At 48.2% G+C, this 14,507-nt stretch overlaps 1 protein-coding gene and 1 pseudogene across 1 annotated transcript in view; both read left to right on the forward strand.

Annotated features, from left to right (window-relative positions):
* Positions 1-14,507, forward strand: part of Luc7l3 (LUC7 like 3 pre-mRNA splicing factor) — a 335,229-nt gene that overhangs the window by 52,866 nt on the left and 267,856 nt on the right. The gene's annotated exons all lie outside the window — the stretch shown is intronic.
* LOC117710240 (large ribosomal subunit protein uL18 pseudogene) lies at positions 11,864-12,748 on the forward strand (annotated as a pseudogene).

The following is a 14,507-nucleotide window of genomic DNA, read 5'->3' on the forward strand; positions in this document are numbered from 1 at the left end:
AGGAGAAGGAAATACCAACAAGAAGTTGGTATTTCAACTGCACATGTATAGATCAAATGCACATGTATTGAAGGGAAGTGAGAAAGAACTTCCCAGAGTGGGAAGGGCTTCAGGGGAGAAACCCTCCTGTGTCACCGTGCCCAGTGGCCTTTTAAAGCACTAACATTGGGAACTGGATGAAGACTGAAATCATCTTTACTGGGCTTGTTTAGTTTTGAGCACATCAAAGGCTGAGCCAGTAAGGTATCCACATGCTTTAGACCTGCTCCCTGGGTCCAACTGGAGAATCACTCATCTACCCAAGGTAGGAGTTACTGACAATGTTTGACAAGACCTCACAAGGATCAGACTGGCTTGGGCAAGAACTTACTGACTTGCAAGGAAAACAGAAATGACAGAAGGACTTCACACAAAACCAGGGGTCCTGGTTGGGAAGAGGAACTCTTTCTAGATGCTAACCGTGAGGAAACCATATTAAGTAAGCTTTAGAACCCAGAGGTGGGGTGTGGCTCAGTGATAGACCCCACACTTAGAATATTTGGGATTTTGAGTTCAATTCCTTGCACGGAAAGAAGAACGGAAATAAGAATAATCAGGGCTGAAGAAATGGCTCAGTGATAAAAGCACCTGCTATTCTTCCAGAGGACTGGAGTTCTGACTCCAACACCCAGGACCCAGGTCAGGCAACTCAGAACTGTAACTTTAGCTCTCAGGGATCTGACTCCCTCTGTAGTCTTTTCAGATATCAGCACACATGTCACACACACACACACACACACACACACACACACACACACACACACACACAATATTTTTAAAAGAATTCAAGGGCAGTCGTGGTGCACACCTTTAATCCCTGCACTTGGGAGGCAGAGGCAGGCGGATTTCTGAGTTCGAGGCCAGCCTGGTCTACAGAGTGAGTTCCAGGACAACCAGGGCAACACAGAGAAACCCTGTCTCGAAAAACCAAAAGAAAAAAAAAAGAATTAAAAAAAATAACTCTTAAGCAGCAAAGGGCCATTAAGCCTGAGCTTTGCCCAAGGTCAGAATAGCTCGATTTGTTCCCTGGGCCTAGAAGCTTAGTGCTGCCCACTTAGTGTTCTCCCATGGAAAAGGAAGCAAGAGACAAGCTGAAAAATTATTTCTAAAAATGCATTTGTGTGTGGTTGCTGGCATCTGGAATGGACTGGAAACAAATAGATAAGGCGCCTTTTCAGGTTTCAAGGGAGCTGTGCCATCAAGTAAGCCAGAACTAAAAACAGAAAAATCTATTTGACCCACTAGGCCTTCAGATCACCTTCAGGCCTTGAAATGTCTGTTGGCAGAACTGTGGTCTGTAAAGGATGAGCTGAACAGTAGTCGTGAAGGGCACCCACCCCATGGGTAGCCTTGAAAGGAGTGGGGGGGGGGGATGGAGACCTGGAGGGTGGGGCTAGGAGCCACAGAGAATGGGATGGTGAGATTCCCAGCAGAGGAAATAGCCCCAGAGCTCAGCCTTTTTCTCTCTTCTGGAGATGATAGGGGCTTTCACCTCTCTGATGTGTGTGTGTGTGTGTGTACTCAGCTACAGATTTCAAGGCTCCATGGGAGGCCCATAGGAGAATCACCAATCTGCTGGAGGGCCTAGTCTGTAATGGAGGTGCCAGAAGACAGGATGGGGAGGGACTCCTCTGTGGGATGGTGAGCATGTTCCCTGTGTGAGAGGGTCTCTGGTGACCTCAGACTGCCTGTGCCAGAAGTTGCCAAGTTGCTCACCAAAGATAACCAGTGTCCCACCAGGGGAGCAATGTGGAAATAAAGCACGTGTCTTTCCTGAAACCCACTGTACATAGTTTTCACCGTGGCCATTCCCGGTGGCTGGGTGGCATAGCTGCCCAAGGCCTTTGTGGAAGCCATGTCAAAGATGTCCTGTCCTGATTGTGAAACACAGACCAGTTGAATAGACTTTATCTGGATGGGGGTGGCGAACACCTTTAATCTAAGCACTTGGAAGGCAGACACAGGCAGATCTCTTGAGTTAGAGGCTAACCTGGACTACAGAATGAGTTCCAGGACAGCCAGAGCTACACAGAGAAAGCTACAAGAACAGAACAGTTGTAAGAGGAGGAGAACAGATGCTGGGAGCATAGACACTGACAGGGATGTGTCAGTCGGCGGCAGGGGTGGTGTTGCAGCAAAGGAGGGTGAGGAGATAGGGGTAGGATGCAGGGGTGAGGGGGTGGCTTGGATGGTACAGTGCTTGTTTATGATGCTCAGAACTCGGGGTTTAAGCCTCAGCACTGTATAGAACTGGGTGTGTTGGTCCAAGCCTGTGATCCTATTGCTTTGATGTGGAGGCAGGAGCATCTGGAGTTAGTTCAAGGCCATCCTCAGCTATCTGAGGAGTGCCATTCAAGACTTTGAGTCCTAGATTAATTTCTGTTCCATCGATAAAATACTTTGATTAAAAAAAAAACTTTAGGGGAGAAAACGTTTATTTTAGTTCACAACTCTAAGTTTTAGTCCATCAAAGCAGGGAAGTACAGGTGGCAGGAAGTTAAAATAGCTAGTTAAATCATATCCAGGGTCAGGGCCAGAGAGAAACAAGGGCATGCATGTTTAGCTTGCTTGCGTTCTTGCTTGCTTGTGGTCAGCTTGATGTCTCCACTCTTAGACTGTTCGGGACCCTGTACCTAGGGAGTGATGCCGCTCATAGTAGGCTGACTCTTCTAATATCAGTTAAGTTAATTAAGACAACCTCCCACTGGCCAACCCAATGTATACAACCTCTTATTGAAAACTCTTCCCAAGTTTTTGTAGGTTGTGTCAAGTTGACAAAACTACCATACCTTATCTTAGATTGATAGATAGATAGATAGATAGATAGATAGATAGATAGATAGACAAAGAATGGGATTCAGGAAGCAGAGGTATTTGGCAGTTACAGAGAAAACTAATATCTACTATTTGTCTATCTACTGTTAGTCAAAGGAAACATCAAAACAACTGCTTATTGAGGGAATGAGAATGTAAGCAATTTAAAAACAAAAAGCTTACTTAATTTAATTAACTTTATTTTCTCTGCTTTGGATTTTATTTGTGCATTTTCTAAGGGCCCTTGACATTCTTCTACCGGGAAGCACTGGGCAGATCTGCAGGGGAGTTCTTATCAAGTGGGGGGAATGAGATCGCCCAGTTCTCCCCGCCGCTCCCTCCCCTCCCTGTGGCTTACAGCGCAATTAGCAGAGTGGCTCCGGATGCCCACTCTCCCACTGTGGCACTGCTCCAGCTCCTCCCTTATTTTGTTCCTAACCAGAGGATCTGTTTTGATTTTCTGAAAATCCTGGGAGGTCCTTTCCCAGGAACACTCTCAGACCCTCCTATCTTAAGTGGTCTTTTTTCCCAGCAGACCTCTGAAATGTAAACATCGTGGTTTGCGCAGTGTGTTCCACTAGGTGGAGTCTGTTGAAATCTTGCCTGCAGGGAACGGTGAGGACATTTTGCAAGCTGGACAAAGGGCAAATAGTAAGAACACTCTGGCGAATCTATTTTGTGAGATGACAAGCTGGCTCACATAACAGCACTGGCTAGAGATTCTAAGGACCCAAGTTCGAGACTTGACACCCACATGGTGGAAGGAGAGAACCATCTCATACAAGCTGCCCTCTAACCTCCAAACTCTACCATGGCACTGGAGCATCCCCCATACACAGAAATTTTTTAAAAGATGCAAAATAGCCATTTAAAATAATCTAGTCTGCACAAATAATCTAGTCTGCATAGTGGCTGTGCAAACTATGATCTCAGCTACTTGGGAAACTGAGGCAGGAGGATTGTTCATGGGTTTGAGACAACAAAGAGAATTTGTTTTAAAAAAACAAACCGAGTCATGGGTGGTGATATTCATTTTCTCTCTCTCTCTGTCTCTCTCTCCCTCTTTCTATTTCTCTTTCATTCTCTATTTCTCTCTTTATCTCTCTAATATTTTACTAGTTTTTTGTAAATTTCACATCATGCACCTCAATCCCACTCATCTGTCCCTCCCCTCCTGTCCACTCTCCACCCTTGCAACCTCTCCCAAAACAGAGAAAAAAAAATTCATTGTGGAAGCTGCAGTGTGTCCCAGTGTGTCCCAGTGTGTCCCACCGAATTCCCTTTTGTCCACACTTTGTTTGCAAGTGTTCGCTGCAGTAACTCACTGGTCTGGTTCAAGGACTCTGGTTTCTGCTGTCGATACTGGAACCTCACTGGGGATTTCCTCCAAATATCCTGTTATTACCCTATGTCATGGAGATCCAGTAGTTTTGAATCTGTAGGACCAGCACTCCAGCAGTTCATCAGTGAGGTAGATGTTGGGTAGTCCAATTCAAAGCCCTGGATTCAGACCTGAGAGCTCTCTGAGCTGGTCAGCTAGGTGGCTCTCCAGCTTTCACACCCTTGGGGCCAGCTTACCTGAATCCCTTGCCATTAGCACCAGCACTACTCAGCTGCCCAGACAAGGTGCAGAGCTTTCTCCTGACTGCTGCAATCAAGGAAGGATAGGGCCAGTTCTCCCAGTCTTATGACCCCCAGGGTCAGGTCTCCCTACTGCTGCAGTTGGTGAGGAGCTGGAGGGGGTAGGAGAGTATCTCTTCCAAGACCAGCTCTCCCACACTCAGATCCTCAGGCTAGCTCACACCCACATCTATGTGCTCTCGGCTGGAGAGGAGATCAGTTCTTCTGCTGTCATGCATCCAGGACCAGCTATCCCACAATGCCCAGGTGAGGGGTGGGACCTGTTCTGCACAGCCCTCAGACATTGATATGTCCCTAGGTGGCAGCCCAGGCCAGGGACTCTGCCTGGCCTTTGGTAGTAGGTAACAGACCCCTGCTGCTGCAGGGCCCGTGGATCCAGACATGGTCTGGGTGGCATTCACTTTAAATCCCAGTACTCAGGAGGCAAAGGCATGCAGATCTCAGAAAGTTCCAGGCCAGCCTGGACTACATAGTGAGTTCCAGGCCACCCAAGTCTGCAAAGTGAGACCCTATCTCAAAAGTGAGGTGTGTGTGTTGGGGGCGGGGGGAGATGGAGGGAAAGATTAAATCACACAAAACCCCCCAAAAAATTCAGAGACAGAATATGTCTTGCAGACCGATCCTGAGCCAGATACAATGATGGAGATTTAAGAGCACCTTTGCTCCAGGGCACTCTCCCTCTGGATAGAAGGCAGGCTGCTACCATGCCACATACTCTGTTGTACAGAGCAAGATGCACTTACATGGTGAGTGTCAGGTCTGGAGATGGGGCTGTGGGCTCCAGTGAGAAACGGTTCAAGGAAGAGACAACCCGGGCTCCAGCAGCTAATGAGTGGATGATACAAAGTATAATACCATTCATCCACAAAAGGGCACAAAGTACCCATTCACAATCTCCTGTGGCTAAACCCTGAAAACATCCCACTGAATAAAAGAAGCCAGACCTAGAAGGCCAAGGCTGATACATTCCATTGATGTGAGGCACCCAGGTCAGAAAAATCCGTAGAGACAGAAAGCAGGTTTGAGGTTGCCAGGAACAAACACTAAGGAGTCTGGGTTGTAACGAGTCTGGGTTTTCCTTTCAGGATACTCTTTGCTCTTCCTAACCCACCCGAGGTGTGGGAGAATGCTTTTGACACTGAGGAAAATGACTGCTTGTGTCTCAGCTCAGTCTTGCACCACTCTTGTTCGTAGGAGGGACCATGAAAACTATTCTGACATGAGGGAGGGAGGGAAGAAGGAAGGGAGGGAAGGAGGGAGGGAAGGAAGGAGGGAGGGAAGGAAGGAGGGAAGGAAGGAGCCACTTTTCTGTCCAGTTGCAGCTAAAGCACACTCCCCATTGTACTGGGAACTAGCAACCCAAGTTAACTCTCCTCCCTGGCTTGTCCAAGTTCAACCTTTTCACCACGTGTTCAGACCCCGCTCTTTTCTGTGGCTCCTGCTGGTGGCTTCCATCCTATCAGAGCTGACCAACTTGGGGTGGGAGTGAAGTACCCACACCAGTGAGGGTGGGGCGGGGCCTGATTCAAGCAGCCACGTGAAATGGCAGCCGAGCACGTGTCGTAGAATGTGTGTGTCCCAGGGGTGCTTGCTTTGGACAGACTGCACAGATTGCTCAGGTGAACTTGCTAATGGAGAAGCCCAGAGGGAGGCAGGGTGAAGGCAAGATGGCAGCTCTATGGTGTCTCCAAGGACGTGGATGCTGTGCTGTGCCCTCTCTGCCGTGACAGACTCCCTGGCTCAGTGACAGGCCCTGTCTGTTCCAGGTATCAGAAAGAAGACCGAAGGCAGCATTAAGACTTCACCTTCATCTCTGTTCAAAGCAAAGCTGCCCGTCCCCCTCAGAATGCATTGACTGCAATTGCTAACTCTGTTCATGCCTGACAGGTCATCTAGCCAGAGGCAAGATCATCTGTGATGGCTCTGGACAAATTGAAATAAACTCCATTGCATTAGGCCCAGGCTGTGCCAGAAGATCATGGCCGAAGGGAAGCCTGAGCTCCAGCCAGCAGGAAGGAGCACAATCTGCAGGCACTGACACCTCCTTTGCTCTGTTGCATCCCAGCCGACTGTGGCCTAAGATTATATGGGCCATGTCTGTTATTGCTGCCCTGGTGGTTCTGAGGGAGCTCTGAATTGGGCCATGGCCTTCAAAATGTCTAAGATCTGAAGGACTTTGGAGATGGCTGTAGTTTGGGAAATCAGAATGGATAGTGAAGGTAGGGGCAGGCTGCAGAGGAGGTACACGAGAGAGCAGCAGAGAAGGCTGAGGGGCCTTTGCTGGCCTGCAACTTTAGTTGAATGTTCTAGGCTCCTTCCCAGAGTAGGAGATGGAGGGAAGACCAACATTTTAGGAGGGAAGAGCATAACTCTTGTTTTGAGGCAAGGCCCCATGAGTCCAGGCTGGCCACCGTACAATCTCACTAAGTTCCTTTAGAGTCCCTGGAAGGCACAGCCCACCCTTGACTTTGGCCCTGGGAGACTTGTTTTAGAATTCCATTCTGTGGACTTTTAAGAGAATAAATACCCCTCAGAGTCTTCAGAGGACTGGAAGGACAGTGGGAGTATCCTGCCCACACCCTCTGTCCCTCACTTTTTATCAGGTCCCTGCTTTGCTACAGATCCACAAGCAGATTAATTATGTTTATTTACAATTTTTTACTTAAAGGAAACTGAGTCCGGTGGTGGTGCATGCCATTAATCCCAGCACTGCAGAGGCAGAGGCAGAGGCAGAGGCAGAGGCAGAGGCAGAGGCAGAGGCAGAGGCAGAGGCAGAGGCAGAGGCAGAGGCAGAGGCAGAGGCAGGCCTGGTCTACAGAGCAAGTTCTAGGACAGCTAGGGCTATACAAAGAAATCCTATTTCAAAACAAACAAACAAACAAACAAACAACAAGAAAACTGACAGAGTATGGTAGCTAGCACATGCTTATAATCTCAGCACTAGGGAAGCTGAGGCAGGAGGATAATGACCAACTTGGGCTACAGCACAAAATATCATATCAACTCCTAAATAAATAAACAGAGCCAGTCCTTGTGGTATATATTTGCAACCCCAGAACACAGGATGTGAAGGCAGGAGGATCAGGAGTTCAAAGCCATCCACGACTACAGAGTGAGTCCAACCAGCCAGAGTTTAAATGAGACTCTGTTTTAAAAACCAAACCAAAACACTCAAAAAACAAAAACAACTTTACAGTCAATCGGAGATTGCCAGAGACCAGCAAGAGAAAGAGGGGGAGTAAGCTTCCTTCTGGGGTGATGATGATCTCCAGAATTGAACAATGGTGTCATGGTTTGAATAAGAATGGCCTCCATAGGCTGCAAGTGCTTAGCCACTGGGAAGTGGCACATTTGAAAGGTCTAGGAAGTGTGGCATTGTTGGAGGAAGTGTGTCACTGGAGATGGGCTTTCAAAAGCCCAAGCTAAGCTCAGGGTCTCTCTCTTCCTGCTGCCTGCGGAGCCTGATGTAGTTCTGCTCCGTCTCCAACACCACATCTGCCATGCTTCTCACCATGAGGATAATGGACTAATCTTCTGAAACTGTGAGCCAGCCCCAATTAAACACATTGCTTTTAATGGTGTAGTGATGGTCATGGTGTCTCTTCACAGCCATAGAGCACTAACTAAGTCTCAAACATTTGTTTTGACAAAGGATGGATGTATCTATATCTATATATCATCTATATCTGATCTATCATCTATCATCATCTATCTTCCAGGATAGCCTTCAACATGGGATCCTCTCGTCCTCCCAGTGCTGGGGTTACAGGCGAGAGTCAGCGTACCTCGCGACAGTGTGCAGAATACCCGCAGAGAGGGCCTGGAGAGGTGGTTCAATGGTCGAGAGCACCGGCTGCTCTTGCAGAAGGCCTGAGACCTGAGTTAGGTTCCATGTGATGGCTCATAATCATCTGCGATTCCGGTTCCGTGGGATCTGATGCCCTCTTGTGCCTCCTCCGGCACCACGCATGCACTCGGTGCACATATGTACATGCATGCAAAACGCATATACACGTAAAAATAATCAAGTAAGTCATTTTGAAGAATCCTACAGAGAGACAGACACGGCTTCCTGCAAGGGGTATCTGTGTCAAGACACAGCAGGGGACCAGAAGGAGCAAGTTAGTGAGAGCAGAAGAGCAACACGTGGCCGACATGGGCGTGGTACAGTGTTGGCGTACATTTTGGGCTACTTTATTGAGTTCTACTCTCTACCACCTTTCCAACCCTTATTCCACGCTAATCCCTTCCAACCCCCCCCCCCCCCACACACACACACACTAGGTAAGAGAGAAAGGTTAGAGGGGAAAGGGAACATAGACCTCTCTAGACGACTTCCTGATGCTCAGGGGCATCGGGTTCCTAGGGGCAAATCCAATCTCCATCATCAAGACATCTTCAATCGGCAATCCAGCAAAAACAACAATTTAGTAATAGCAAAAGCAGCAGCAGCAGCAGCAGCAGCAGCAGCAGCAGCAGAGGAAGCAGCAGTCACCACAGGCCCTGGGACTCCATCATTTATACCCTCTCCAGAGTCCCAGAACTATCTGCAGCTGGCAAAAATCCCACCCCGCCTAAAGCATGAGACAAATCATAGTTAACAGCTGTGGAAAATCTGAAGCAGCCCCATATCACACACCTGGGGTACGTAAACATATTCACATAGCAGAACTGGGTTTTTAAAGAAACTCAAATTCTCCCTACAGTATGGCACTTGCCAGGGACTGAAAGCTTCCAGGATAGCTTAGAACTCTGCTCCAGGAGAGTGGGGTGGGAAGGAAGGCATCAGAAGGTACCTGAGCAGCCTCAAAGGCCCTCAGGGTTGTGCTAACATCTGCCAGTGGGGACGTTATTTCCAATCACAGATCCTTGACTTTCATTTTTCATTCTCAGTGTGTAGGAAAATAATTAGGTAAGTCGTGAGTCTTGACCATTTATTATCTTTACCAGGGTAAAGTTCACCACAGGTGAAGACAGAATGAGAGACACTTGTGAGAAGAACCGATGGTTAAACACAAATACCACAGCAGAGGCAGAAAGACGAACTCAAGTCTCACTCTGCACATCATCCTGGTCTCCCTGAGGTTTTTTTTTTTTTCTCTCCGCCAACACCAAAGTTGTTTATTAAACAAGAAAAACGCCACTCCCCCTTTCCAGTACAAGTTAGATTTGGGGAGAGGTGGTTGTTGGCATTGAAGTACGACACCGTCGAGTGGCACTTGAGTCACAGTGGTTGGTCATTAGAGTGGAGCCAAGAAGCTCCTCATGGTCCTGTCTGGGCAGAATGAAACTTCGAGGAGGAAACTGAGGGGCGGAAGCGGGAGAGCACCTGGAATGGCTCACTTTCTCAGAGAGGAACATGTAGCATTCAAAACAGATATTGTAGTCCCCCAAGGGTCAAGACTTGCTGCCCAGAGCCTGTCTAGGCCCAGATCCTTCTCCAGCAGTATTGGGTGAGGTGGTCCACACTTGGGATCTGTGTGACCAAGGCAGCCGGCACACATATTGTTCTGGACAGGGAATGGGGATTTGTAAGTAGAACGCAGAATTCACGTAATAACCAATAAGTTTGTTGTTTGCTTCTTTGCTGATTAAACTTGAGACCAGCAGACTCAAGCTTTGAGGTTCCTCCAGGCTGAGAGAGCTGAGTATGAACAAGGAAGAAGGCTTGGTGGGAGTCTATAGAGGGAGCCCTTGAGAAAGGCTTCCTCCTCTTCTGAAAGGGCTGCTAAGGCAAACCTGGACTCCCCTCTCCATGGTGGGGGTCTCTGATGGAGGTGGAGATGTTCAGTGCATCGAGAGTCAATGCACAGGTGAGGGAGTGACTTCCCACAGCTGCCTGGTCACGTCCATCCTCCCCCGGCAACCCACTATGAAAAAGATAAAGGGAGACGGTGGGGCAGGTCCTGTGGTTGATCCCTTGGGTAAGGTTATACTTCTGGTGGCCATAAGAAAGCCTCAAAAGGAAACCTGCCCCCCCCCCCTTAGCAGGCATCCAACTTCTTCCTCACGGGGCCTAATATCCACCCCTCTCTTTCTGTTTTCTGTGGATTTACCCTCTACGAGGCATTTCAACCAAAAGCAAGCAGATGGAACATGGTGGTTATCACTCAGCATGTTTTCAAAGCTCATTCATGTTGCATCTTTGGGTCATGATTTTTATTCTTTTCATAGCTCAATAACCTTTCATTTGTGTGGCTGTTCCACATTTCCTTGTGTGGTGGTTTGAATATGCTTGGCCCATGGGAAGTGGCACTATTAGGAGACGTGGCCTTGTTGGAATAGGTATGGCCTTGTTGGAGGAAGTGTGTCACTGTGTAGATAGGCTTTGAGGGCTCCTAGTGTTCCACCCAGTGCAGAAGAGAGTCTCCTGGCTGCCTTTGGATCAAGATGTACAACATTCAGCTTCTTCTAGAGCACCGTTTGCCTGGACCCTGCCATCATCCCCACCATGATGATAATGGACTAGATCTCTGAAACTGTAAGCCAGCCCCAATTAAATGTTGTCCTTTATAAGAGTTACCTTGGTCATGGTGTCCCTTTACAGCAATAAAACCCTAACTAAGACACCATGTCTGTTTATGAATAAGCTGGAAGGCAGTACCAGTCTCTGCAGCAGGCAGGTGTCTGTTAGGACATCTAATACAAATGATGGTGCTGCAGATCTGGAAACATCTGTTATATCCTTGTGTTTTCCAAAACCCATGGTGAAACTTCCAGTTACCACAGAAGTGAGACACTGGCAGGGCACTGGGCAGGGCTGGCAGCCACTGCTCATTATGGGTGAGATTATCCACCATCTGGACCTTGGTACCAATCAAGTGGCTTCTTTAAAACCTCCCAGGGGAAAATGGATTCCTCATCCAGCAAGGGAGGTTCTGCAGAGCCGAAGAGCCTGGAATCTTCATCCATAGCACATCTGTCTGTGATGTCAGAGAACTTCCCTGCTACCCAGCCACAGATGCCTGGGTAAATCTGGTCCATCTTCTACTGAGTTACCTTGTGACTCTCTACCTTGTTGCAACGCTTCCTTCCTCAGTCAGCTTGGTATATGTTTTGAGTGAGGAAGACTTAGTGAGAAAACAGCCAGTGCCAAGGTGGTTCAGCATTCCAGAGAGATTAAAAAATAAAAATAGCAGTCTGGATGTGGTGGTGCATGTCTTTAATCCTGGCACTGGGGAGGCAGAGACAGGTCGATCTCTGTGAGTTTGAGGCCAGTCTGGTCTACACATTGAGTCCAGGACAGCCAGGGCTGTTACACAGAGAAATGCTCTGTCAAAAAAAACCAAAATAAAGCTTCCTTTCCCCCTAGCATGGCCAACTCTGCAGGTCTGTGTGGAGCCGAGGTTGCAGGTCTCTGTTCCGCAGGATGGGGTTGGTGAAAGTTGTCAAGGATAAGGTCTACTTTAAAAGATACCAAGTGAGATTTAGAAGGCAGCGAGAGGGTAAAACTGACTACTATGTACGGATTGTTGATCCAGGACAAGAATAAGTACAACGCACCCAAATATAGGCTGATAGTTGGTGCAACTAACAGAGATATCATCTGGCAGATCGCATATGCCTGTTCAGAAGGGGATATGATTGTCTGCGTAGCATATGCACATGAACTTCCAAAATACGGTGTGAAAGTTGGCCTGACAAATTATGCTACAGCCTGTTGCACTGGCCTGCTGCTGGCCTGCAGACTTCTGAGTAGGTTTGGCATGGACGAGATCTATGAAGGCCAAGTGGAGGTGAATGGGGGTGAATACAATGTGGAGAGCATTGACGGTCAGCCTGGTGCCTTCACTTGCTATTTGGATGCAGGTCATGCCCGAACTACAATTAGCAATAAAGTTTTGGGGGCCCTGAACGGAGCTGTGGATGGAGGCTTGTCTATCCCTCATAGGACCAAACGATTCTCTGGTTATGACTGAAAGCAAGGAGTTCCATGCAGAGGTACATCGGAAGCACATCATGGGTCAGAATGTGGCTACCTACATGGGCTACCTAATGGAGGAAGATGAAGATGAAGATGCATATAAGAAACAGTTCTCGAAGTACATCAAGAACAACGTCACTCCAGACATGATGGAGGAGATGTATGAGAAAGCTCACGATGCTGAGAGAATCCAGTCTATGAGAAGAAGCTTAAGAGAGAAGTGAAGAAGTAGAGGTGGAATCGTCCTAAAATGTCTCTTGCTCAGAAGACTGGGTTGTTCAAAAGAAGGCAAGTTTCCTCAGTGCTCAGGAACGGGCTGCTGGAGGCTAAAGCAATCTTCTATGAAGATTTTTTTTTCCATAAGACAATAAACGCATTGATCAAGAAAAAAAAGCCAAAATAAAATAAAATAAAATAAATAAAAATAGCAATGTCTCCGGATCTGCACATGTGACTTTAAAGGCAATGGCTTGTTGCGCGTGCCTCCCGTGTCCCCTCCGCCCGCGAACAAGGACACGAGAGGCAATATTCGGGTATCACCACAGCGAGGCTTTACTCTGTATCAGCAGAAGCAGAAAGGATGTGGAAGGGCTAAAGACAGGAAGAGGCACAGCTTAAATACACCCTAGAGTGACGTGTTCACTTCTGATTGGCTGTTCACTCATCACCCAATATTATGCCTCGGGATTGGCCAGTGACTTTGGCGGGCTTTTGCCTTTGCAGCTGCGCAGTTAATTGTTTACTAGTGGGAAGGACACGATGTCCGAGCCATCTTGGAATGGCGAATTATACCACCGCTAACAGCGGCTTCCTACAATGGCTCAAAATGCTGGCCGAATACAAGATTCATCTGGGGCCTTTTCAGGTCGGCCACATCTGGCCAATACTCCAGGGCTCTGATTTAATTGGAGGGGGCAGGGCACTCAGGTGCTGTTTCTGTTTTTGTTTTTCTAAATAACTTTTCCTGTAGATTCTAACATACAGCAAATGCTGTCTGGAGCTTCTGCTTGTGATAGGAGGTCAGGAGGGGCAAGAAAAGAAGCACTCAGCCTTTATGTACCCCAGGGACAAGGTCTGGGTGACAGAAAAGTAGTCAGGAAAGGAGAGGGGGGAAGGGAGGGAGGGAGTACACACACTCACACACACACACACCTCTGAGCTGAGGGTGGTTAGGTGGTTAGGTGCTTAGGGATGTAGTGGTCTCCTGCGACTTTAGCAGAAGGTGGTACACAGAGGTGGAGCGGTGTGGGAGGCTGCTCAGTTAAGGAGTATGAGATGTGTCTGGGGCTTCAGAGCCGGCAGATGGGCTTGGAAGGCAAGGAGGGGCCAGGGCTCTGGGTGGCCTCAGAGTGTAGGCTGCAGGGAGAGATTTGGGGATTTGGGTTGGGAGAGGCTACAGTGTATCCAAATGCTAGCAGCACTGATCCAGCTGAGAGGCAGCAGAGGGGCTAGAAAGCATGATGGATGGTCAGAAGTTCTAAGGAGGAAGAGAAGGGGAGGACTGGACCCACCCATTCTGCACAGTGTTGGCCTTCTGTAGGAAGGCAGTGTAACAGGGTGGGAGGAGGGGGTGAGACAGTGGTGAGGGTGCCAAGAGCATCTCTTCACATACAGGGGTCTCTGTACATCTTCAAGCACATGGGGCCTCAGCATAGTCGCCAGGCTCCCTTTTCTTTCTCCTCTCCTCCTCCACACGGTGGCCATCCGGAGCCACCAGCCTGAGGAGAATTTGCTACTGGGGTCCCAGCGACCTCCACTCCTGGATTACGTTCTCTACTGGTATCCTGTGAATTAGCCAGTGTTTTCCCCACAGCTTGGACCCTGCGTTAGTGATGACTCTCTAGAGGAGTTGAGCTAATCGGATGAATATAATCAAATGATATATGATTTATTAGAGTGGCTTATCCTGTTGGTCCAACTATTCCAGCAATGGCTGCCTTCCAACAGAAGGTCTAAGAATACACTAGTCGTTTGGTCCATGAGGTGGGATGGCTCAGCTGGTCTTAAGTGTATGTTGGAATCCCAAAGAAGTAGGCTGTAATATGGGTGAAGGAATGAACTCACTAGAGAGAGTGAGACCAAGCAGGCC

This window comes from Arvicanthis niloticus, chromosome 6 (genome assembly GCF_011762505.2).
Source record: "Arvicanthis niloticus isolate mArvNil1 chromosome 6, mArvNil1.pat.X, whole genome shotgun sequence".
NCBI lineage: Eukaryota > Metazoa > Chordata > Mammalia > Rodentia > Muridae > Arvicanthis > Arvicanthis niloticus.